This window comes from Xiphophorus hellerii, chromosome 17, assembly GCF_003331165.1.
Source record: "Xiphophorus hellerii strain 12219 chromosome 17, Xiphophorus_hellerii-4.1, whole genome shotgun sequence".
Taxonomy (NCBI): domain Eukaryota; kingdom Metazoa; phylum Chordata; class Actinopteri; order Cyprinodontiformes; family Poeciliidae; genus Xiphophorus; species Xiphophorus hellerii.
The window spans coordinates 15,955,095-15,979,106 of NC_045688.1; the positions used below are offsets into that span (position 1 = coordinate 15,955,095).

Below are 24,012 nucleotides of genomic sequence, written 5' to 3' on the forward strand. Positions count from 1 at the left end.
GCCCGGTGGCCTGTGGCGGTCACATGTTGTGTTCTCTTCTTGTTCATTTGAAAGTCTTTCATTAATGGAGGAAGGTCTGGAGCCTCAGCGGCAAGTCGGAAGTGTGTCAAAAGCCTGTTGACGGACGCAACGTTACCTTAGAAGAAATAGCGGCACGGTCAAGTACTACGGCTGCAAATCCATGTGTTTTACTACAGGAAGTCACATAGGAATCTGTGTGCCTGTAGTGGTACCGGAAAATAAAACTGTGCAACAATAATAATATAACTTGTATTGAACTCAGTTCTAACTGTGTAGCATCATGTCGTAGCAAATTTCACCAGAATTGAGTTTGCAAGAAAGAAAAAACACAACTTGTACCCATTTAAAAAGAGTCTAAATAGGTGCAAGTTTAATTTATATTAATCTAGTTCATCTAAATTCAAATCTATCATACAGGCAGATTCATATCCATATGCAGGCAATCCAGTTCAGACCAAGGAAGCAATGCAGATTGCATAAAGTCACTGCCATCACTGCAGTTTCTCAAACTCAACACAATTAACAACTGGAGTACTTTTCTATGGAAAAAAAAAACAAAGAAGGCAACTACAGTACATCATTCAAAAATAGCTCTGTCAATAGCTGTGTTTCCTTTACAAATGTGAGAAAAACTTTGGCGATATCCTGCTAATGTTGGGAAAAAAAGAGACCATTTCACTGTGTCATCTTTCCATTAAAAAAGAAACGCAATTAAAACCACATGTGAATAAATTCGTACACAAATTAAGTCAGAGAAAAAAAAAGCGACATCCTCCAACTATGTCCCGCCGTCTTCTTCGTCTTTTCCACCAGTAGTAACATTTGGTTGGTGATCATGAGTCTCATGTAATGCAAAAAAAGTGTTTTGTGAAATACACTAATTTACATACTTTTTCTTGGGGGTGGGGGGGAGAAGGTACAAAGAAAAAGTACTGCTTTCTGAGTCATTATGTAGCCTATATGAATATGTGACACAACAGAAAAAGCACATAAAGTTTTATTAAAACCGAGTGTTTAAATCCTAGACTGAGACGTAGACAGAGTGCCTGGATCACAGAAGCAAAACTGGGAACTGGACCAAGTTGACTGAAAGATCTGTCTTTTACTTTATACGGGAGAAACTGAATTCTAAATTCTCATTTTCCTATGAACAGTTCCACACCGTCAACTTGGAGCAGGCCTGAATACACGGCCGCCTTCATTAGTCATTAATTAAGCTTCAGATCTTTTCTGCTATGATGAGCCAAAATTGCTGAAAAGATTTTCATTTGGTGTGTTTAGATGGTTAATTAGAACACCGTGTACACAATGCTGGCTTGGTAAATTCTCAGCACCTGTTAAGATGTGAGCTTTTTTTTTTTAGCCTTTTAATAGGACATTTAATCATAGCTGTGTTTTTGCTTTCAAAGTCAGATCATCAAGAAAATTCGGCGAGCTGCATTGCATATGAATAGCATGCCATGTAATTTGTTGATCGTCGTCCATGGAGACGGACATCCACGTCTGTTGCAATAGCCTCTTTTTATAACCATTTATAAGTTATAAACGTTAAAGAAATACCTGGGTTTGTCTACAGAATGCCTTACTCATTATGAGGTTGGTACTTTCAAACTGGGCACTTAGTTTGTTTTGCTAAACTTTTGCCAGTTTGTGGATATTAGCATCAGTTTCCACTCTTTGTATTAATGTATATTAGGGCATATTTGGTGTTTGAGTGGTTACAATATACTTCTATAAGCCTTTCTACTTAGTAGCCCTTAACAAGTAAATAACTACCCTGTAAATGCTGGATACCAACATTTCAACTATCGCGCTCCAAGTTCACACCCCCAATGCTTCACGTGTCTATGGTCCTTGTCATTGAGTTTGTTTGCAGCAATGTGGTACTTGTACCTTTTTTGCTTTCTTCTTGCTGTATTTATGTGTGAAATGAAACATTCTTAGACATTCTCGATCATTTTTGTTTAGCCGCTTTCAGAAATTCAAAGGAACTGGAAGCTAAATGGCAGAGACGTTTTAAAAACAAGTTCGTCGGGTTGGATTTTTTTTTTTAAATCAAGTAGAAATTGTTAACCTTCAAGATCTTTTGTGCCATTTACGCATGCAGTGAATAACATTGTGTTTGATGAATACCCGACTTGGGCTGCTCTGTGTCATGGTGGTTTGCGCGGACGCCTCAAAGAAAGAGGTTTGCTGGTTTAAAGTTCATCTGTGGGGTTTTTTCCCGTAATCCTCACAGGGAAGGTTTCACGGCTGTTAGATGTTTTTTTTGTTTGTTTGTTTTTTTTTTATTTGTGAAATGCGAGTCAAACTTGGGTATGCCGGAGTACCAAAGCTATAGATTTGCAACCCTTTTAATGTTAGACGTCAATGATTTTGTTTTGTAACACTCTCGAACCTTTTTAGACTCAAGCATGCAGTGTCACTTTTGGAGATTAGTCATGTTGCTACAATTTATCCACAGTTATTCTTTTGATGTCACTACATGGTGAATGTGATGTTTAGCATGTGCTCCATCAGATCAATTCTGTTTATTAAAAAGTAAACATGTAAGGAGCGTGCTGTGGTGGCGCAGGGGCTTAGCACGCCCCACGTTTGGAGGCCTTAGTCCTCGACGCGGACATCGTGGGTTCGACTCCCGGTCCCGACGACCTTTACCGCATGTCCTCCGCCCTCTCCTTGTCCTCTTTCCTGTCTGCCTACTGTCACAAAAAATACGAGCCACTAGCGAGCCACTTCAAAGTGAAGTGTGTTTAGCAAATTACCATCCAGTTGCTGTCATTGGTGGCCTCATCTCTTGAAGTAAGTAATGCCTCGTTTCCATTGAGCAGTACGGCATGGATTAGTGTGGCTTTGTATGCTATTTTGTCCGTTTCCATTGTAAAAATGGGATACAAAACTGGTTAGCCAGTTGCTAACCAGTTGCTAATGGTTAGCAACTGGCCAATCATTAGTCAGTAATGTGAATCAAGCTAGCATCTGTTTTGTAGACTGCATTTGATTATCGCTAGCCTCTAATCTAACATATTGAGACTGTTGAATCACCCTCCTTGTTGTCAACGTAGCATCAAAAGATTGACTTTTTCTCCTTTTCACAGCATTTTCGAATACTATCCTGCATGACACAAAACCAGAGCTAGGTCAGCACAAAACGATGCTATTTTCTCAGTGAAGCTATGTCAGAAGCAGATCCGCCTTTACCTGTAGTTTCAGAAGTAAAGTCACACAAAAAATCAAGCCAAATTTAGCACCCATAAATGCATTCCTGAATGTGACCCATATCCTTTAAAATACACCTGAAAATAAATGAATTCTGTTCAGATCACAAAACAATTTTTTTTTTTTGGGCTGTAGAACCACCTTACATTGAGATGAGTCTAAAAACGAATGAGTTCAGCAAAACTGGAATTCATTTCATACACCTCTTTAAAGCACAAGGGATTTATGAAATATTTACTCTATTTGTGACAAGCAAAAGAATAAGGACTCTTTATTCTCTCTTAAAAACATTGCTTTCTAGCCAAGTCCCATCTCATCACATTCTCTTGAACCTAATACCATGTGTTGCCTCGAGACCTTGATGCATCACAAGTAAAAGCTTTGTTGGAAAGAAAACAGTTCTATTGTTCCAAACTGTAAAAGAGGGACTGTCTTAATCCTTAAAAAGCAATAAACGGGTTTTGGAAGCTTTGGTGCCATTGGTGGTGCAGTTGCACAATTTGATGTTTCCAGAATAAGTTAGCTCAATGGAAACATGTGAATTTTAAAAGAAACAATAATTGTTTTTTGATAAAATTAGGTGGACTTTTTTTTAATGGCTGTAACAAAATTGGTTTATTTCGCAAAACTGCAATGGAAACACTTTCACCACATCACACAAGTCACATGATCAAAAACCGGACGTTGCCACTGGCGCAAACCACAAAGAAGATAACAGGAAGTAGTTGGTAGATGATGGAGCAGCATGTTTTTTTTAATGACTTATCATGCAAACAAACTCATTCCCATGTGATTTTAATTGCGACTCTTATCTAATGGAAATGAAATTGTGTTTTCCCATCATTAGCAGAATATTGACAAAACGTCAATATTACCACGTGACAAACGTGGTAATGTGCACCACGCACATTACGGCTGTGCGTGGTTTCCAAATGTTTATTTGTAAACATTCACAAATAATCTCTTATGATGGCACTGTACTCCAACTGGTACTGGGATGAGCCACATGAACTGGTCGGTGTTCTGGCCTGAAGCCAGGAGAATGGGCTGACAGTCCTGGGGTTTGGTTGTCTGGTGGTATTGGGGCACAGCTAGGGTGGAATTTGCTGCGGAGGATCTAGATTAAAATACTTTTTTTTAAAAAAAGAACAAAGATTGTGTCTCATTTCCAGCAATAATTAAAAGAAAATGGAAAATACATTTACCAACATCTTGGATACTCCTCCCAACAAGACGGTGCTGCTGGTACAACATCCTAATTAATTCATTTGAAGGGATGTTTAGTCGAAAGTACCTGGCAGTGTCAGTGAGCAAAATATTAATTTGAGGGAACAAATTGCTGCTTTGAGTCGAGCTATTTTAAAAGAAACGTACCCTCGGTACCTGCTGGGCTGTGTAGTTTGCAATCGCTGCTTCGCTTTGATGATTAATCAAACAAAAACAGAACGAAGGAGCCTTGAGATGTCAGTGTGCGGTGTTTGCACCAAAGCATTTTGGCCGGCTCCAACTTACGTGCTGATGGATCAGTGAATTTGCACTGGAACTGAACGTTACTCAGGACAAACTAAAACCAACCTGAGCTTGGAATGGGCTTTAACCGTGCAGCTCTCCCCTGCTTCCCCTGTTTTGTTCCTCTCCTTCCCTACGGGTATTCTCTTACCTCCCGAGTATCCCAGACACCCCGGTGCTGTCTGCATGACAGCGCTCTGTCTTCCTCCCGTTGGGTTGCCATAGAAACCGACGGCCATGGAAAAGTACAAGCGGGTGGATCGTCTGGGAAAAGGACAGCAATGGTCGAGTGCGAGACAGGCTGGCTGGATTCAGGGTGTAAGATCGTCGATGCATTTGGTCACAGTCATTTTGTCACATCGTCAATGGATGCCGTTGTGTTCATGAGGGATACACATCATCACTTTTACAACTTTTGCTTTTCAACCGCGGTCAAGCTTTTAGATCACATCAGAAACATTAATTTGCTGGACAGAAATTGAAATGTTGAGAGAAAGTGAGGCATAATCCAGAGCAGTAGTTAGCATGTAAATGATTCTGTCCAAGGGTTGCACCGGGGGGAGCGGGGGCATTTAAAAGTAATGCCTTACAGGCAGGTCCCATAGCTTCTGACAGCAGTCTGGAGGTAAACATCACATGTTATGTGTTATGTCTTGTAAAGATATTCAGCTTGGATGAAGGAAAGTCATCGACTTCCTTTGATTGATGATGTTTATTAATTGAAATTATAAGCTGAATCTCACTGCCCTGTCCTTCCAGTTCCTTGTTAAAGGACCGGTATTATGTATTTTCCATGCACAAAGTGCCATTTATGGCACAATCAAGTAAATATGTTATCTTCAGTTGTTATAAAAATGCTGTGTACATCAAATATGATTTCTTTTAACACCTCAAAATTGGGCCACTGTCTCTTTAAAAACTGCTGCTCTTTCTGGAACTCATTAAACTCATCACAACATGGCTCCTCTATTGACCCTTTAGCAACATTTCCACCAGTGTTCCAGCAGGTGTTTGCAAATAGCTGATGACTAGTCTGAAGGAGTGGAGTAAGGGGAGTACTGGGGGACGGCTGCGCCTTGAAGTCAGCGCTAGGTCCAACCAGGCATTTTGGAAAGCTGAATGGTGGCCTGGTTGCCATGGGAGATTAAAAGATTTATCAAAAACATACCTTGGGTGTTTGAGGAGGGAATAACGTTAGAATATGATGTAAAGTTCAAAAATGTTGATGTTACATAATACTGCCCCTTCAAGTAACACATCAACTGTGATTAACTGCAATTTTAGTCCTGAGCCTTTTAAAGTAACTTCAAAAGAACCTGTCTGACAACATGAAGTAAGCGGAAACAAAAAGTAACAAATCATGTCCCAATCTAAAGCCATCTAAAACAGGTGGGAAACAAAGAAATCCATCAGTGTGGAAAGGATTTCAAAGTCATTTTCTAAGGCTTATGAAAGCCATTAACCACAAGAGAAAATGGTGGACCTTCACAGGAGTTGACAGCCTGCTCAAATTACTCCAATAGCGCATCGATGACTCATCAAGTAGGTAACAGAAGAACACCTAAAGCTCTGCAGGGCATGACTTGCCTCAGTTAAGGTCAGAGTTCATCGTTCAACAACAGTAAAGCGAGACTTAAATGGCATCCATGGGAGAGTTCGGACGAGAAAAACAATTAAACACAAAGATTTGTTTAAAATGTTTGCATTAAAAATAAACCTCTTGATGTTCCGAAAGCGATTTGGAAAAACACTCGGTGAACTGATGAGCGTATCCTGGTTGGCATCATCTTGGATAAAACCATCCGAGCCACCACACCATCCAATGACATCAGTACTTTTCCCGTTGGTGCTTCCACTGACAGACAGAGAGACGACAGCGTTCTGACGGTAGCGTTAAAAGTCTGCGTCAGGAAGAAACCCGGGGTGTTCTCCGCAACGTGGAAGTGTTCCGTTGACTAGAGGAGCAGCTTGATACAAGCTCAGCGTGCCGTGAGAAATGAATCAACCCGTTATGCTGACATTCGCAGCGAGGAGGTTTTCGACTTAGAGCAGGAAGGTTTTTGGAACATGACAGAAACCAGCCGAGTATTCTCTCTTTTCTGCACTTATCCCGGCACTGCAGGCAGCTGCGGCTGCTTCTGAAGTAGGAAATATGTTTGAAGCTTTTTGGTAGCCTGAAAATCCCTGAGCAGGGAAGAAGTCTCATCAGACACAGAGCAGTAAGCAAACATCTGAGCAGACAAATGTAAATATCCTAGTGGACCGAAATACACTGACTCGCACGAGTATTCATGCTTCTAACTTTTTCACATTACAGCCACAGACTTCCATTAACTTTATTAGAATTTAGTCTGATAGGCTAAAAAGTAGCAGATAATTGTGAGTAGGAAGGAAAATTATCACATCTTTTTTTCATTAAATTAGGAAATGGCAGCATATATCAGGGATAGATGTTTTTTTTAGTATAATATTTAGCACAGTTGTGCATCAGCAGTGATTAAAGTGAAAGAAATCTGAACAATAGTTATAGTTTGCCTGTTCTGGTAACTGATTTCATCGCACGAACGCAGCAAATCAGCCACGGAAAGCTTAAAATTAGTAAAATAAAGTAAAAAAACAAAACAAACAAACACAAAAACAAAATGAAAAATGTTTTATGGTTGCCTAGTCAAATCCTGGATTAGGCCAGACTGAAAATCTTTGAGATTTTATTATCAAAAAGATACTTCAATACAGTAGCTATATCATGTATTGCGATTTTATTGCTTAACAGATCTGATGCGCTCATGGAACCAGCACTGAAAAAAAAAATTAAAAAACTGTAAAAGTAACAATGTCAATAATACTGTTTTTTGATTATTTTTTTTTTAGTTTTCCCCAAACATCATTAGTTTTTGTCAAAATTGTCATCCAAGCAGTTAACGGTTTCCAAGTCCTACCCAGCAAGAGGACCCAGCCCTGGGTTTTAAGGGGTACCGTTGTGTCTTGGTAGGTTTGCAGTTTTTGCGTCCTCTTTCCTTTTACACCGAAATTCACTGAACAGCGCTCTGTAAAATGTTTACAGCTTGGATTAGTGGTTTATTACCTAAACCTGCTTTAGATTTCTAACTTTTTCCCTGACCCGTTTGTGGTTGTAACATTAAAAAGTAATGAGAAAGTTCCAGATTGAGAACTGTACTTTTCTGCTTTTCAGTGTTAGCATTTAGCATCAGCAGAGAGGCACATAGAATTTCTGCCGATTTAAAAACAAGACTTCATACTATTGAGTGAGCTACCATAGAATAAAAAAAACTTGATTAAGTAATCCTGGTTTAAATTTCTAACTTTGTCCCTCCCTGATCCGTTTTTGCATGAAACATGACAAAATATGAGAAAACTACCAGATTTAGGACTGCATTTTGCAATATAGTATTTTGCAAAATGCTTAAAAGTATTTTTGCATTATTGAGTGAGCTACCTAATAGACAAAACAACCAATAATCTTTGTTTGTGTGCATTGGTTTCTTTTGGGATATCTGGTCCAGATTTAAACGGAGATGTCAGTCTGCTGCTTGTTGCTACAAATCCTTCTCAATCACACTTTGATACTAATTGCAGGAAAGTTTCATTGACTTCTCAAAAGCTTTTCTTCTTTTTTTTTTTTTTTGAGCAACTACACATCTCTATTTAGGGCATCTTCAGAGGGATTCGGTCATCAATAATAAATGGCTCGGCCCTGTTTTGAGAGTGCGCTGGTTTTAATTTTGATCACACTCTTGCAGTCAGGAGTGCGGTTCTTGAGCTGTGTTTGCAACGTGTGATGCAACTTAGTTGTCCTATTTTTCGGGGTCCTTATATTACCCTTGTGTTACGACCACGAGCGGTTTGAAACTCCCTGCGGCGGTTTGATGAGCGACGCAGCGATCTGGAACAGTTCTGCATCCGTTGGGTCCGTTTCGAGTTTGATGATCTGTCGTCACTCAAGTTTTTTTTCTTTATGTTGAACAATGTACAGAAAGGAGGAGGAGGAGGGAAGGAGGTGAAGACTTCAGATAATAAATTATATATTCTGAATTTTTCTGCCAACAGCACCACAGGCTGCAGCTTGGCATCCCAAATGTTTCACTTTGTGACCGACATAATTCAGCTTTTTGCCATCATTGCTGTTCAGAAAGGCCGCAGCGTGCCAGAGTGTTGACTCCAGGTTTAAATCCTGAATTTCTGCTGTGCCTTGCTCAATGTCAGAGTTTAAAACAGCATCATTTATGCTTCTGTCAACAGATTTCAAAGCGCTAAAGATGCAAGTGGGTATCTGATTCAGGCCAAATCTGTCAGTTAGGTTCAGTAATGTTGACTGCTACCATTTCAGAGCTAAAAAAGTCACTTTTCTTTGCTAAATTGGCTCAAAAAATTAATTAACTTGCATTCTAATAATAGACAAGGGAAAACGTGAGGTATCCTTGAATAAAATTTCAACTTGAACCACACTCAAAACGTCTGGCTGATTAGTAATAAAAGCTGTAGACGAAATACTGCAACTGAAACGTTCACACTTCTTGTGGTTTTGTTTGAAATTGAGATTTACAGTAAAAAGCTGTGTAAGCTCCATAAAAAGAAAACAACTAGCTACTAGCTATTCTTAACTGCAGTCAAATTATTGCGCAAAGCAGTTTTGTTTTTTTTCTTGGTCATATCCATTTTAAGTAACATCAGCTGTTTTCCATATTGTGAAATCTTTGTCTATATTCTGCTAATGTGAAGAAAAAAGAAAACCAATTTGCAAATGCAGTGTTTCTATTAAATAAGAATTGAAATTAAAAAGTCACATGAATAAGTTACAGAAGATATATTCATAATTCATCAGTCAGCTGTCAGAGACGTCGGCGTCTTATTTAGGCTTTCGAGCAACAAGCCCCTTAAACTCGAGTACGGCTGCGTATGCGGCAATTTGGGGAAATTGTAGTCGGTGATTTTTACAGAGGTGCTTTGGATTCAACATGTTGGAATGACACACAGCTGTTTATGAAGTGTTTGATGCTGTGAGAGCTCTGGTGGATCCAGCTGCACCTGAAAAATGAACCGAAGACGAATCACCATTCTCCAACTACTTCATGTCGTCTTCGTCGTCGTCATTTTCGGCAGCAGCAACAGACGCCTATTGTTTACGCAACTCAGGTGATGCGAAAAAAAAAGTGTTAATACAGTTGAAACGCCACCTCAATTTAGTGCAAAACCTTCAACGAAAAACTTTTCTTTGTTTTGTTTTGTTCCCTAAATTGCCGTGTTTCCAATTAAGCAAATTTACTTTTGGAATTTCAATTTGCACAATTTTACGGTTAACGGAAACACGGCTACTGAAAACGAATGAGCCAGGTTATTGCACCAAAGAAGACATTAACAGACGCTGACTCCTGAGACTTAAACATAAATACCCTCTGCTCTTCAACAATCACCTGGCTGAAGAGCCGCGAGTACAAATTCAATAAACCAAACCTTACAATGAGGCTCTTAAAACAAAAGCCAAGCAACACAACATAACCAAGACGAAATACTTGAGAGCGTCAACGTTGGCTCTGTTGCTGATTAAGCTTATTGTTCTGCACCGTTTTAAATTGCCTTGTAATCACAGCCGTCGTTGGAGAGATTGATTTCTAATGTTCTGCCCAGGTGGCTTTCATTTTCCGCCATATTTCCCTTTTCTTGCCTCCGTCTACTGACAGCTTCGGCGTCGCCATCCAACCGTTCACTGCAATTAAGAGGCGTAATGACACACTCCTGTTTTAAAACGAGCAAAACAGATGCGTTCGGGGTTGACTGAGCGGGCTCCGCTAAGCCACAACTCAAGCTGGAGCGGCGGCAGCCCTTTGCGGCGACAGTCGCATTAGAATTCAGGCTCTTCCTCGCTCTCGTGCCCCGCTCTGCACACTCCAAAACATTCATAAACGTGACAGTGACCGCTTCTGGGAGAAAAATGCATGGTCGTCCGTAAGGGGGGGAACAATGGAATATTAAAAGGTTGGAGAGCAAAAGCGGGATGAGAGCGAGGGACTGGTGTGCGGGCGGAGGGATACGACGACACAGAGGAAGTGAGGTAGACCACACGGTGACATTGAAAGGAGCTGCATAAATTGCAACCCCAACTTCATTTTTTTTTCTCTTCTTAAATGCGAGTCGTCGTCCCTCGGCTGCCGGCTGCCATTGTGTGATTGCCCCCCCACCCTTCCTCTACTCTCTTGGGTGCCACAAAAAATGTCCCCCATGCAGGCGTGAATGAGATCTTTGTCATTTAGCACCGGAGAAGGACAGGTCGGAAGTGTCAGAACAAAAACGAGAGAGAGATGGTCAGAGAACATGGAGGGAAAAAAAAGAAAATTTCATTGTTACGGAGAAGAAATGCAGGATAGATTGAGAGGAAGAAGGAGACAAAATTTACATTACATTACATTTTCTAATGTTTTCCAACATTAGAAAATTTCCTAATGTTGGAAAACATTAGGAAATTCTATTCAAATGTCCAGGAAAACTGCAGGTAACATCTGATTTTCAAAATTTAGCCATTGCGTACCCCATCTACGCAACATTCTGAGTCATTGCAGGAGTAAAAGGATTTAATATTTTTCCGAGTTAAATAAAAGACGACGACCCGACTAAATGGAGAGGCCAGCGTTTGAAGGGCAGCCTTTCAAAAGACTGTTCACCAGTTCTCAATTTTCTTCTTTATAAAAGCTTCTCTTTTGTGTTTGTAGGTCCACCTTTAGGTCATTTCCCACATTTTCGAAGATGATTTCATATTTAGAGTTTTTTCCTTTGTGCCCTCTCATGTAAATAATAACCAAAAGACGTCGAGCTTCTAAAAAGGGACAGTTTGATGTGAGGTTTTGTTTAAAAGGTGACTGATTACATGACTTTTTAAGCAAAACGGTGATCTCTCAACAAAAAAGTTCTCTCTGTGAGATCATAGTTCTGTTAGGACAGTTTATATTTGTTTGGTATCGACCGCTGAACACTCCCTCTCTGAATAGCTGCTAGCTTTAGCCTCTGGAACAAACTACACATGATTTATATTAACTGTAAACGCCATGAGAATTAAATAGACTTTCGGGGCTCTTGGTGGCTGCTTAAAATTTAGATTTTTTTTTTTCAGCCACACTTACTACATCCCGATTCTACGGAAGGGGATTAGGGCCACTGAAAAAGAAAAATTCTTACTTTAATCTTCTGAGATCCAAAATCAGAATTTCGAGGAAAAAGTCTAATTTTGTTTTTGGCCCCAATCTTCTTCCGTATGGTTCCTCATTTGCTGGGAACAGATGGAAAACAATCCACTGATTGCAAAATTTGTTTATCTTTAACCCTCACCAGCTTAAGCTCCATTTGATTAAAAGGGTAAAGGCGCAAACAAGCTTTAAAGTTACGTGTCCCTGAAACAGGGAATAAACCATCAAAAAGGGGGGAAAAAACTTCACACCGCCACATCAATAGATGTTCACTTTCAAAATGTTTCATTTTCCTTTCCATTGGTTATCAGCTTATAGAATCAAATATAATATGTTGAGGCATAGACACGGGCAAAATGCAAAGGTCACCAGCTGACCTGTGGTTTCACCTGAAGCAGCACCATGACAACAAGACTTCCTCAAAAGCCCGGTCCGATCAAAGACGGCGTCGAGCGCGACGTGTCATCTGCGCGTCAACCCCGGACACAGCCACCCGTCCCAGCTCTACGCTCCTGATATCTGATGCAACAGAAAACACCAAGGAGCCGAGTTCTGCCTCTCTGACCCGACAGTCCCTGCCAATAAAAGAGACCATTGTTCGGTGGTATCAGATCACAGAACTCCACCTTACGCTCATATTCCTGCGTGCAAACACGCCACTCCGTGCTTCAGACAGAGGGATTAAGTGACGGGGACGAGTGTTGCGTAGTAAACAGGATCACTTCCAATTTTCTCACTTCATCAAGTGAGAAACATATCGGCATGAAACGTTGAGTCTTGATCTTCGGCAGGAGGTACGTTGGACATGGATTCACACTGCCTGAACCTTTCCACATTTTGTCATGTTACGACCACAAACTTTAATATCATTTAAAGCTGCAGTGTGTAACTTTTTTTTTTTTTTTTACATATTTGTTCAAACAGTCACTGTTGTGACAGTACAGTACAAGACAGAATGTATATATAAAAAAAGGAAAATAAAATTTTAAATACTAAAAACAGGCTCCTCTGCCTTCACAGGAAGACTACTTCCTGTCTTCTTCGTCATGGTTTGCGCCAGTGGCAACATCATGTGACTAGTGTGATGCAAAAAAGAAAAAATAAGTGTTTCGGTTGCAGTTTTGCCAAATAAGCCAATTTCAACACAGCCAAAGAAACCACCTCATCTTAGCGCCAAAACTTTTTAATCCAGAAATGATTAATTTTTTTCTTAATTGTTGTGTTTCCATTAATTTTAGAAATGTCAAATTGCATCACTACTTTGATATTTCCCTTCCATCTGGATAGAACTCTGAACACGCAGAATTGCAATCCACACCTGGGAACATACATGTGTTTGTAGGAAATGTCAAAGTCAAATTTTAATTAAGAATCTGTGGCAAGAAGTGCATCGATTTCCTTCTTATTGAAAGACAGGAAATCAGGTTAATCAGTTCATAAAGTCCAGATGTTTTTCCTCAATCAGGAAAGTAATAGCAACTTCCGATACAAACACAGACGCTGACCATAGGCATATGGGAACAGGAGAGTTTAGAGGGGTGTTTTTGAGAATAGAAGCACAGCAATAACCATCCTGGGGGTCAGCAGGAAGCTTTGTTCCACCTGGAACTGAAAGCCTCCTCATGAGATCGGCTGAAAGGCCTGAACCTTCTGACCTGAAAGATGACTAAAGACGGCGTGTTTCTGAGAAGTACAGAGAAGCTGGAGCATTGAGTGCATGGTGGCCTATTTTGAGACATAAAAACATTTTATTGATTAGGTTATTCCGACATTTTCTTCCCAGAGAACCCTGCCATAATGCAGGAGTCCTGTTTAAAGCCTTGTTGAACTGCTCTGACATGGTTGCATTTGTGTATTCACACCAGAAACTCTCATATGGCTGTAATTCAGCAAAGAAACGTCCAAAAAAATATCTTACTAAATAGTTGAGCCTGTAGCCTGTGCATTTCCAAATTTAAATAAATACAGAGATTATATTACTGCATTCATTAGTTGTTTGCTTAGCTGTGCGAAACACGTCAGTATTTTAATTTTACTCAGATAAAAAAGCCATATAGCTGAAGATAGCCTGGTAAAAATCAGCCCCTTGTTCTACGCTTCACTTCCTACATCCAGTCTGGACCCTTGGCTATGGAGAAATGGTGGCTTTCTGGAGGAGTGGGCTGTTTTCAGGTTTTAAATTTTACCCAATTGCTAAAGTGGTGGACGTAATGTGCAAGTTTTGACGCTGTGAAGCTTACCGGAAATTGTGTCCGCTGTAAGCAACGGTCCTCCACTGTGAAATAAGGGCCAAGCTGAACGAGGAGGACGTTCATGACTGAACGGCTCCGTGAACTTCTTCTTCTTCTTCTTGAGTTCTATTGGCAGTTGGCCGCCACCTACTGGTAATGAGCATGGCTGAAAATGTCTTAATTTATATAAGTACTATCATATTCTGTTAATCAACTTTTTTGATTGACATAGCTTAAAAATGTGATATTTCTACTATCTGAATTTGCTTCGTTCACTTCCTCCGCTGACATTGCTAAAACTACAGGCGGACTACAATTCTAAAACAGCGCAGAAAAAGCAACGTAATTGTTCACAAATTCTCCTGTTTGGCCCAGCTGAAATTCTTTTGGAGGAAAGTAAGTAAATGGGAGAAAGCCCAGACTTTCTGTAAAGCGAGATTAGAGTCGCCCAGAATAATGTAGGAAGGCAATGGCCAGGCTGAACTAAAGATATAAGCTAAGTGTCTCTAACTAAAGATACAAGCTAACCTTTAGCAGCCTAATTAGTGACTTAGTTGTACTTCTTTGATTATATTTCTCAGTACCATAAATATAGAGAAGCTATAGAAGTAGTTTTTATCTACTATCAATGTTTAACTTTGACATTACTAAGATTCTACAGAAAACTAGGAGTATGGCAGGTGCTAGGCTAATACTTTAATACTAGGCTTTTTCTTAATAACATTAGATCGTTGATATATAGACAGTGCCATGTTGGTAGGTAGAAAGGTCCTAAATGCAGAACAAAGCTGTGGCTAACTAGCGAAATGTGTTCAAACCAGGAACTTACAGGTTGAGAAGGCAGGAGATGAACCATGGAGTCAGATGGGCAGCGTGACGGAAGGATCCAGAAGACAATGGAAATTTCAGGAACTCAAATAGTGAGTAAGACACAAAGCAAACCACAAGAACTAATGAGAGGCAAATGTGAAGAATCAGGTAATGGGAAACAGCTGTGAATGGGGAGGTGAACAATAAACTAAAGCAAAGCCTTGTAAACAACAGAAGAGAAATAAATACAAAACGTACAAGAGACAGAATACCAGAATAAAGGAGGAAACGAAATATAAAGGAATTACCAGATACGGCAAGAACTAACAGGCAATACTAATGAGACAAGATCTAACAGACCTGTATAGCAATAATAACTGTATACTGTACACTATAACTGGATAGTGACGTCTGAGGCAAAAATGTAATATAGAGCTTGCAAACTAGATTTCTACAACACTGTTTCTAAATATCTCTGTGTGTCCAGAAACTGAGATAATACTCTCTGGAAAGCTTTTGTTTTAGTCTAGTCTTATTATCATATCCTCTGTTTTTAGAGGATAAGAGGTGTGAACGCAGCAGTGGCCATGTTTATCCCTGAAACCTGAGAAGCACCTGTCACTACACACACGCACAAAGCCTAACACACCCATATTACAGGCCTTGCTGCTCTTACCTTAGCTCAGGTCCGCGTTGCCGAATCACATTCCAGGAGACAAAACGGTTTCTGTGTTTACGGCGGCGATGCCCAAAATAGAGCGAAGCCTGCTGCTGAGGAAGAGCGACGCCGCTTAGCTGTAACTGCAGAGGATTCAGTGGGAAATGTCCGATCTGCCTCTGAGGCGTAAAAGGTTGCGTATTTATAAAGTTTGAAGAAATGTTTGGTCAGCTGCTGTTGTCTGCAGAACCAGCATTGACCAGAAATGCAGTTATTCTCAAATCTCCTATACATTTTTCCTGTTAACAAAAAAAACCCAACAAAAAAACACTTGAACTGAAAAGAAAAATTGAAACTGAAAAATTTTTTCAAAAACTGCTTTTCAGATTCAAGGTTGTTGTTGTTGTTTTTTCACTTCTGAAACCTTTTTTCAATTTCAAATCTTTTTTTTTCTGTTTCAATTTTTTTTTCTTCCGAACAAACTTTATGCCCCCAATTTAGCTCCATAATTTTCTATCAGAAACAAACTTCTCGGTCGAACGAAAACTATTTTCAGTGTAAATCTGCAAACGGTGTGAGAATAATTCTCGACTTAACTAGATGATGTTTTAAAACAAAATAAAAAATTATATGAAACATTTTTAACAATGAAGACACATGGGGCGGCGTCCAAAACGGGATAAAGAAGAGCAAGTTGCGGCTGTTCTGAAAACACAGGTGGAGAACGGGCAGAAAGCCTGACTGATTTTGGGACGCACCGTTTACTAACTCAGTTCATCTGCAAATAACTGCAACGTCTGCATTTGCGCTGTTTTTTTCAACTGCCGTTTGACTCCCGGGGCCAAAAAAAAATAATCCCAGTGTAACAAACGGCTTTATCTCATGCAAAAGAGGAACTGCGCCTTTCACGCAAACAGAGGGAGGTCAGGGATTGGCTGGGGAACAGGTGTCCCTGCTGCTGCCTGGCCTATCGCTGACCTTGGGGGTGGGTGTGCGACGAGGAAGTCGAGTCATCTCAGCTGCCTGGCTGCTGTTATTGTCGGCTCACCTGTGTGTGGGGGTGTGTGTGTGTGTGTGCACAGGTGACGGGACAGATAACGAGCGCGGTGCAGACAGCCTGTCTGTATGGAGCCGTCTTCAGCGTACAGAGGCAGCATACTGATACTGATAAGGCGGAGGACGTTTATTATGTGTGAGTGTGTGGACAACAAGAGGCGGCACAATTGGACCTCCGCTTGACTGAGACGAAAACTCGGATTAAATATGTTCCCTGCTTCCTGGATCACGTGTTTGAGCATTTGCAGAACAGGAGGAAAGTATTGAATTTAAAAGAAAAAAATAACATAGAGTCCTGGAGAGTTTATACATAATTTGTGATAACTATGTCTGTGATAGAGTAACACAAAGTAGCGCCAACAGTTGAAACCAGATATTTTGCATACACTGTTAATCTAAGCACAGAACCTTTTCTTTTCCTCAAAGATTCCCCGATCCGTAAGGAAAGTGTTTCACCGTGGACACTGGCTGCATTTCCATTAAAAATGTGCGTAAAAAGTTTGGTAATATTCCGCTAATGTTAAAAAAAAACAAACAAACAACAACACAATTTCGCAATTGTGGCGTTTCCGTTAAATAACAAACGCAATAAAATCAAATCACTTTGTTCACGTTTTAATCCATTAAAAACATCATCCTCCCACCACTTCCTGTCGTCTTCTTCGTCTTTTCCGCCAGTAGAAACATCTGGTTGTTGATCATGTGACACTAGAAAGTGTTTCCATTGCAGTTTTTCCCAAAATACATGAATTTCGATAGGGCTGGGGGGAAAAAAAACACTTCACCTAGCGCAAAAAAACAAAATTGAATCAAAAAACATGAGGGTTTTTATTTTCTTTGAAATTGACGCGTTTCCTTTTAGCAAATTTATCTTCGAAATTCCAATTTGAGCAATTTTATGGTCTGGTTGCACCTTCGGAAAAAATGCGAAGGAGGAAATAAATGCAAAGGCCATGCTGGAAGAAAATCTGGTACAAATTGCGTATTGTTGCACTAGGAAGATTAGATCCCAAACAATAAGGAAAGTTCAACCATCATCAAGATGAATCAAACTTGTATTACACTTAAAACATGGAGTCGTCAACAACGTCTGCTGGAGAGTGAGTTTTAGATTTCTTTAGCTCTGTAAGCCCAGAATTTCCAAACGTTTTTTTCAGCTGCAGCAGAGACCAAGGTGACATTTCTGCTTCTGACGCTAGCGCTCTGCTCTGATCGCCGAGTGAGGCTGAGCCAGCTGACCAGCACTGACTCTGCAGGGTGGTTGGCCCTAGGAATAAAGCAGCATTGAGCAGCAATAAGTGCTGCTCAATGTGTGTGGGTGTGCGCGCGTGTGTGGGTGTGTGTGTGTGGTGAGGCTGCGATGGTAGTTAGGAGTGGAAGGTGGTCCAGCAATAAAGCCAGCAACCAAAGACGGAGTCAAAGGGCACGGAAGTGGAGGGGGAGCCAAATCTACTGACAGTGCGAACTTTTAACACACACAGACACACACCCATCCACAGAGAGAAGCAGTGAACTGCTGCTTGAAATACATCAATACTGCTCCAGTTCACTGCCCAGTAACTTTGTATTTAAGTTTAGATCTTTATAGTTTTTTTTAAACTCTGTGTTTTTTCTTTACAAAAAAGTACTTATGTATACGTAATCGTGAACCAAAGACAGAATCAGAACTTCTGAAGAAGACCAACTCGGGCACAAGTTGCGCAATTTGACACTTTGAAAATAAATTTGCTTAATGGAAACGCGGCAATTTAAAACGGAGGACTGGAAGTTAGAACTAGTTCCTGTAAAAATGTTGGTCTTTGTAAAAGCACAGATGCAACCGACTCACTCTGATAATGAAAACATCAGCACACATTGTGTCTATGAATCACAAAGACTACCAGCTACTAGAGAAGGTCTTTTTTTTTTTGCCTGGCTTTGCTTAAACACACACTCACACAATCATTGAGTGAACTCAAACAATGAGAATCTGCACACCAGCTTGTCGTGCTTATTGTCATCATTTCTTTGCCATTTGGGTCATTTAAATAGAAAGCGTAACGCAGAGTTTATGGACTGCTGAGCAGATGGCTAAGTGTTCCGGGAGTTCAAAATGCTAACGTCACAATTTACTGGCAGATTGTGGCTGATCATTAGAGACATAACGTCCAAATACAAGTTCTAAGGTGTGACGTCATTCTGCTCTGCAAATTCGGCGGCTTCAAAATGCAAGTTGTAAAAAGAAATATAAAGCGAGAGAGAGGGAGAAGCAGAGGGAGTCTTGCTAGAATTCAGAAATACAGTAGACCCAGAAGGCACAAACAAGTTGGCTTCAGTTCTAAGACACAGCCTGAGCAAAGCACCACAAAGCAATCCAACACTATCTCCCACCTACACAGCAGGCAGAAGACAAAACAGCGAGTGTGTGAACAATCTGTTCCCTGTTCTTGGTTCTGATGAGCTGTTTCACCGTCTGACGGAGCCTATCGAGTTGCGCCGATGCCAAATGTCCCCGAATAATGGGCTTTTCTTTGCCTACCTGTTATCTCTTTGAAGAACCGAAACGATCTGAGCAGGAGGCGGCCTCCAGGTGTCTGAGGGATCTGTGGCTGGACATGGAAGTGAAATGACGCTCCATGAGGGAATCTGAAACGGTGATCACCAAGCTGGAGATTTGATTTAGCTGTTGGTTCTTTTTAGTTCTGCTTAACAAATCTCCCCCTGTAATTACAACAGGGCATCTATTATGTTACGTTTCTAACAGATTTGCTTAATTTTTTTTTTTGCAAATATTTGGATAGTAAACATCTGAACAGCAAATTTCAAGTCTTGCCAATGATTTCCAACTGGATGGATTTGACTGGACCATTCTAACACATGAAGATGGTTTGGCTACGTATGCGGTGTTTTGGGGAAATTGCGATTTTACTGAAAAGATGTGGATTCAACACATTTGAATACTAAAATTGTTCATGAACTGTGTAACATACTATCATCCTACCGCCGCTTCCTGTTGTCTTTTTCAACATTTTCATCAGTAGTAACTTCCAGCTGTTGACCACGTGACTCGTGTGATGGGGAGATAAATGTCTCCGTTGCAGTTTTGCGAAATACATCTATTTTGATACGACTGGAAAACAACTTTATCCCAGTGCAAAAACTTTGAGTTTCTTCTAAAGTAGTACATTTAGTTTCGTAATTTAAATTTGCGCAACTTTGTGGTTAATGGGAACGCAGCTAGTGTAACCTTTGAGCAGCTGACCTGCAGGAACTCTTTTTTTGCCATTGGTCAGCACAGAATCTTCCCTGTAATTTCCCTGCTAAAGAAAGGCGTCGCCATAGCATGATGCCACTTCCTCCATGTGTCACAGTGGAAATGTGGAAAGATTGGTTTCATCCAATCAGACCATTTTCTTCTTTGTCTGCTGTGCCTTCTACATACCAAAAAGTATGAAAAGTACCAACAAAGATTTAGTAGGTAGGCAGGTTTGACGTTGGGTACAATAGCCTTCACTGGAGTGGTTTAAGCTGCATTAATCCTTGCACAAAGCACATACAAAGCTTGTTTTTTTTTTGTAAGTTGGTTGAAGTTTTGTGTCAAAACAGCCGCAGTTGAGCTGCAACAGGAGGCTCTGCATGTCTGGATTGGATGCTCTTCCTAAATCACTTGCAGCCACTTGCGCCTGCTGTCACGAGTTCACACAACTTTGTCCCGATCACAGACAGCCGCCGACGGCGAGAAATTAGTTAGCGGTCATCCGGCACTCCCGAGTCCCAGCAAAGACTTCTTAAGTGATGTTTGAAGAGCAGCTGCAGCGGCTCGTTCAAAGAGGTCTGTCGACAGCAGCAGGGACTCTAACTTAAACCGTCTTCCTGTTGATCTTCCCTCCCAAGATTGGAAGACGATCTCTACAGAAAGCTATGAATGAAAAAGTTACATGTTTAACAGTTGTTTTTTTTTCATGCTTTTTAATTGGTTTTAATTTATATTTGACTCCGCAAACCAAAGCCTGGAAACAAGCACACAATCTTGTGTTTTTATTTTCACGCGTCTTGTGAAATTCTTGGAATTTTCAGTAGATGGGGTTCAGTGTCAGGGCACCACCAAAGTCTGTACAAAGTATACAGGCAGAAAAAAAAGAAGCTAACTCTTTGTTGTAAAATGGTGCTTATTTGAGGCTCCCTTTATAAACTCATTCCTGTCCAATAAAGTTTGTTTTGTACGTATCTGTTTAAACACAGAACATAATCTCTCTGTCTGTCGACACCAAACTGGGCTTTTTGACGCTAGAGGACTGTTTGTAGACAATTAACTTTGTAAAACTCCACTTTAAAAAAAACTAACAACTTTGCCTGAAATTTCTCTTCAAAATACTCCTCAAGAGTCCATCAGACATTATTCTTTTGTAGTAAATCTCAGAGGACACACTTTTTTCTAGAGATTGTAGAGGAAAGCAACGTGGCAAACAAGCTAGCAATGTACTAGCTTCAGAATGTCACGTTAGCATGCTAGCCCGTTCGTCTTAAGGTGAAACTTCTTCAGAAATTGGATGGACGAAATGTGAAGGTGGCCAAAAGTATATAAATGAGTCGGTGTTGAATATTATTTCAATAACCTGGAGGAAAAACAAAATTAAACCTGGCTTAATGGAGAACATACAAGTTTGAATACTTTTCCAAGCCGTAGTAGCAAAGGGTTATGAATCCAGTTGCATTTTTTTTTTTTTACATTTCTTGCAAAGCTAATGTAAGACTACATATCATGAAACCTGCGTGACAAATACTGCACACACCCATTACCGATGATTGTGTTTTCAAGAACCAACAGCTGCGTAATGGATACAGGCAGCAGCTGAAAGTGAAATCCAGATTTTAATTTTGAGCAACATTACGCTGATGCAGCATAAAGCCCTCCACGGATCAGCGAAGGTGCCGTCACACGGGCCCACTTTAATTGAATTAACTGGGGTTTTAGACAACAGAGTGGCCGAAGCCACGTGCGACGTTCACATTACACACTGGCAGTTTGTGTAAGCGGCAGCAACTGGCAGAGAAATCCAACTCTCTGTGTGGCGGCTACATTTAGACCAGGAAACACGGGGCGAGCGGTTCAGCGGCTGTAAAGGATTGAAAGGCTGGAGACTGACTGAGTGGGAGCCACTTAAACAGGTCATTACCGTGACCCCACTGAGCCACAGGGTCCTGCCATTCATCTGCTGCTGCGGGAGAAAAACAGAAACCACACAAGACGCTGGCCTGGTTTAGTTTTTTTTTTTTTAGTTTTGTCTGTTTTTTTAATGGAATGTATCTTTTCGAGGTATGAAAATAAATCTCCGTGGAAATAAGAAATTGGACAGTGGTTCCTAACAGTGCGGAATGATGAAAACGGGAAGGCATGTCGGGGAAGCATCGCGCCGGCCGCGTCAGATAAAGGGCACGGCTCCGGCCCTGTGTGGAAGATGACAGCAACACAGAGGCATGTGCTGGATTAACTGCGGTACGCTGGTGAGCGGTGGGAGACCCGCCCAGGAAACAGGAAACATCATGAGCCACAGTGAGATAAAATACGTCCTGGTAGAAACACAAGACATTTCTGAAGTCTCTGATTGACATGTGGCACTGACTGTTGCTCTGCACCGCCACCTTTATATGTATTAATATGCTTACTTCCTCATAAAAACTCTCCCATGCCTTCAATCTGTTAAGCACAGAAGTGATTTTCTTTCCAAACATTACAAAAAAACTGAGCTGTAACAGAGACTAATTTGGACAGTTGTGTCCTTCTTTTTCCAATTACTAAAATGTAAAATTCTTATTAGATGGTTGCTGTTCTGTTACTCGAGTCATACAAAAGCCATCTGGATCTAATTATAAGTAATGGATAAGGATTAGCTGTCCCTCTTCAGTAAATTGCTACAAATCAGCAGGAGACAACTTGAAACAGAGACGGTGTGAAGAGGCTAAATTATAGAGATCAGGAAAACTTTTTCCTGTTGTGACCATCAAAAAGCAATATTATAGAATGACTTTGTCATCTTGTATTATGATGGTGTTATTTAGGATCCTGTCACACCAGGAGTGCTATCAACCAGAGTTAGCACATCGATTTAAGGAATTAACACCAAATAGTTGGCAAGCTAAATATTGGCTGGCTAGGCAGCATTTTTGCTTTATTTTAAAATGATTCCACAGATGCATTCCAGTTTTGTGATCAAAACCAAGTGAGATTTGCCCATTGCTGTGTTCGTTGTTAAGGCTAATAGTATTGCCAGGCATTAATTGCAATCCAAGCTAATAGCTTTTAGTGTAGTATTTGGCCAAATAACCAATAGCAACACTGTCAAAAACAGCTTTTTACGGACAGCTATTGGTAAGCTAACAAATCAAACAGCTAGGAAGTTAAATTAGCTGGCTACACAGCTACGTTCTGCCACAAAAAACCCCAAAAACTGACAGTTGTACAAATAGCAAACTTTGCTCAATTGCCAATTCTTACCCTATTGTGTATTCACACGCCACTATTTTGTCGTTTTACTCTTCTGTTTTGTACCTGTTCACACTCTTGTATTTGAACAATCCATTTTTTTTTTATATAACTATTATGAGATAGCCAAGAACAAGACAACATTTCGGAAGTGCAACGAACAATTGGACCTGAGCTAATTGGAAAGCTTTGATTTACCAAGTCAAAATTCCAACTTCAGCATACAAACCGAACGCATCGCAAGCTAACAAAGCAAATCGCTCAGATGCTAACTTATTTCAATAAATTCCTGGTTTCTGTAGCCAAGAGAAAGAGCTTTGGCTAAATCTCGTAATCAGAGGCACAACGAGCCTCATGACATGCCAACCATTTTGTCGATTGTGACGATTCTGGTGTGGTTCTGATCAGTCGAGGTCTAACTAAGTTCAGTGTGATGTTATGTTTCCACTAAGATTTAATCCAAGCATTGAAAGGGTCTCTGAAGCAGCTCAGTTTTTGAAATAGTCACCTTAACCCTATTGTCCATGGTTAAAAAGCCAGAGTACACCCATCACTTAAGAACATAGCAACAGCTTTCCCTTCAATTTACAAATGTGGCAAAATAAAGTTGCGGAAAGCAATCGAAGCACACAATGGAAACACTAAAATACACTGCTGAAATCAAGCATATAAACCCAACCGTTAATCCACAGAGCGCGATCAGTTTCTTGATCTGTACATGTTTAGTGAAGTGAGAGGAAACACTGCGGAACAAGAGAAATGTATCAAATGAGTCTTTGGCTCTGTTAGAAAATTAAACCAGTAGCATTGACACGTCTTATCCATAACGAGCTGGTTCAGCCAACATAC

At 40.5% G+C, this 24,012-nt stretch overlaps 1 protein-coding gene and 1 long non-coding RNA gene across 2 annotated transcripts in view; one reads left to right on the top strand and one right to left on the bottom strand.

Annotated features, from left to right (window-relative positions):
* The window catches only part of phlda1 (pleckstrin homology-like domain, family A, member 1), an 89,393-nt gene that overhangs the window by 62,659 nt on the left and 2,722 nt on the right, over positions 1-24,012 (bottom strand). The gene's annotated exons all lie outside the window — the stretch shown is intronic.
* LOC116736362 (uncharacterized) lies at positions 4,388-23,116 on the top strand. Its single transcript, XR_004342539.1, has 3 exons — positions 4,388-4,399; positions 7,225-7,228; positions 23,030-23,116. It is a non-coding gene; the product is annotated as an uncharacterized LOC116736362 (long non-coding RNA).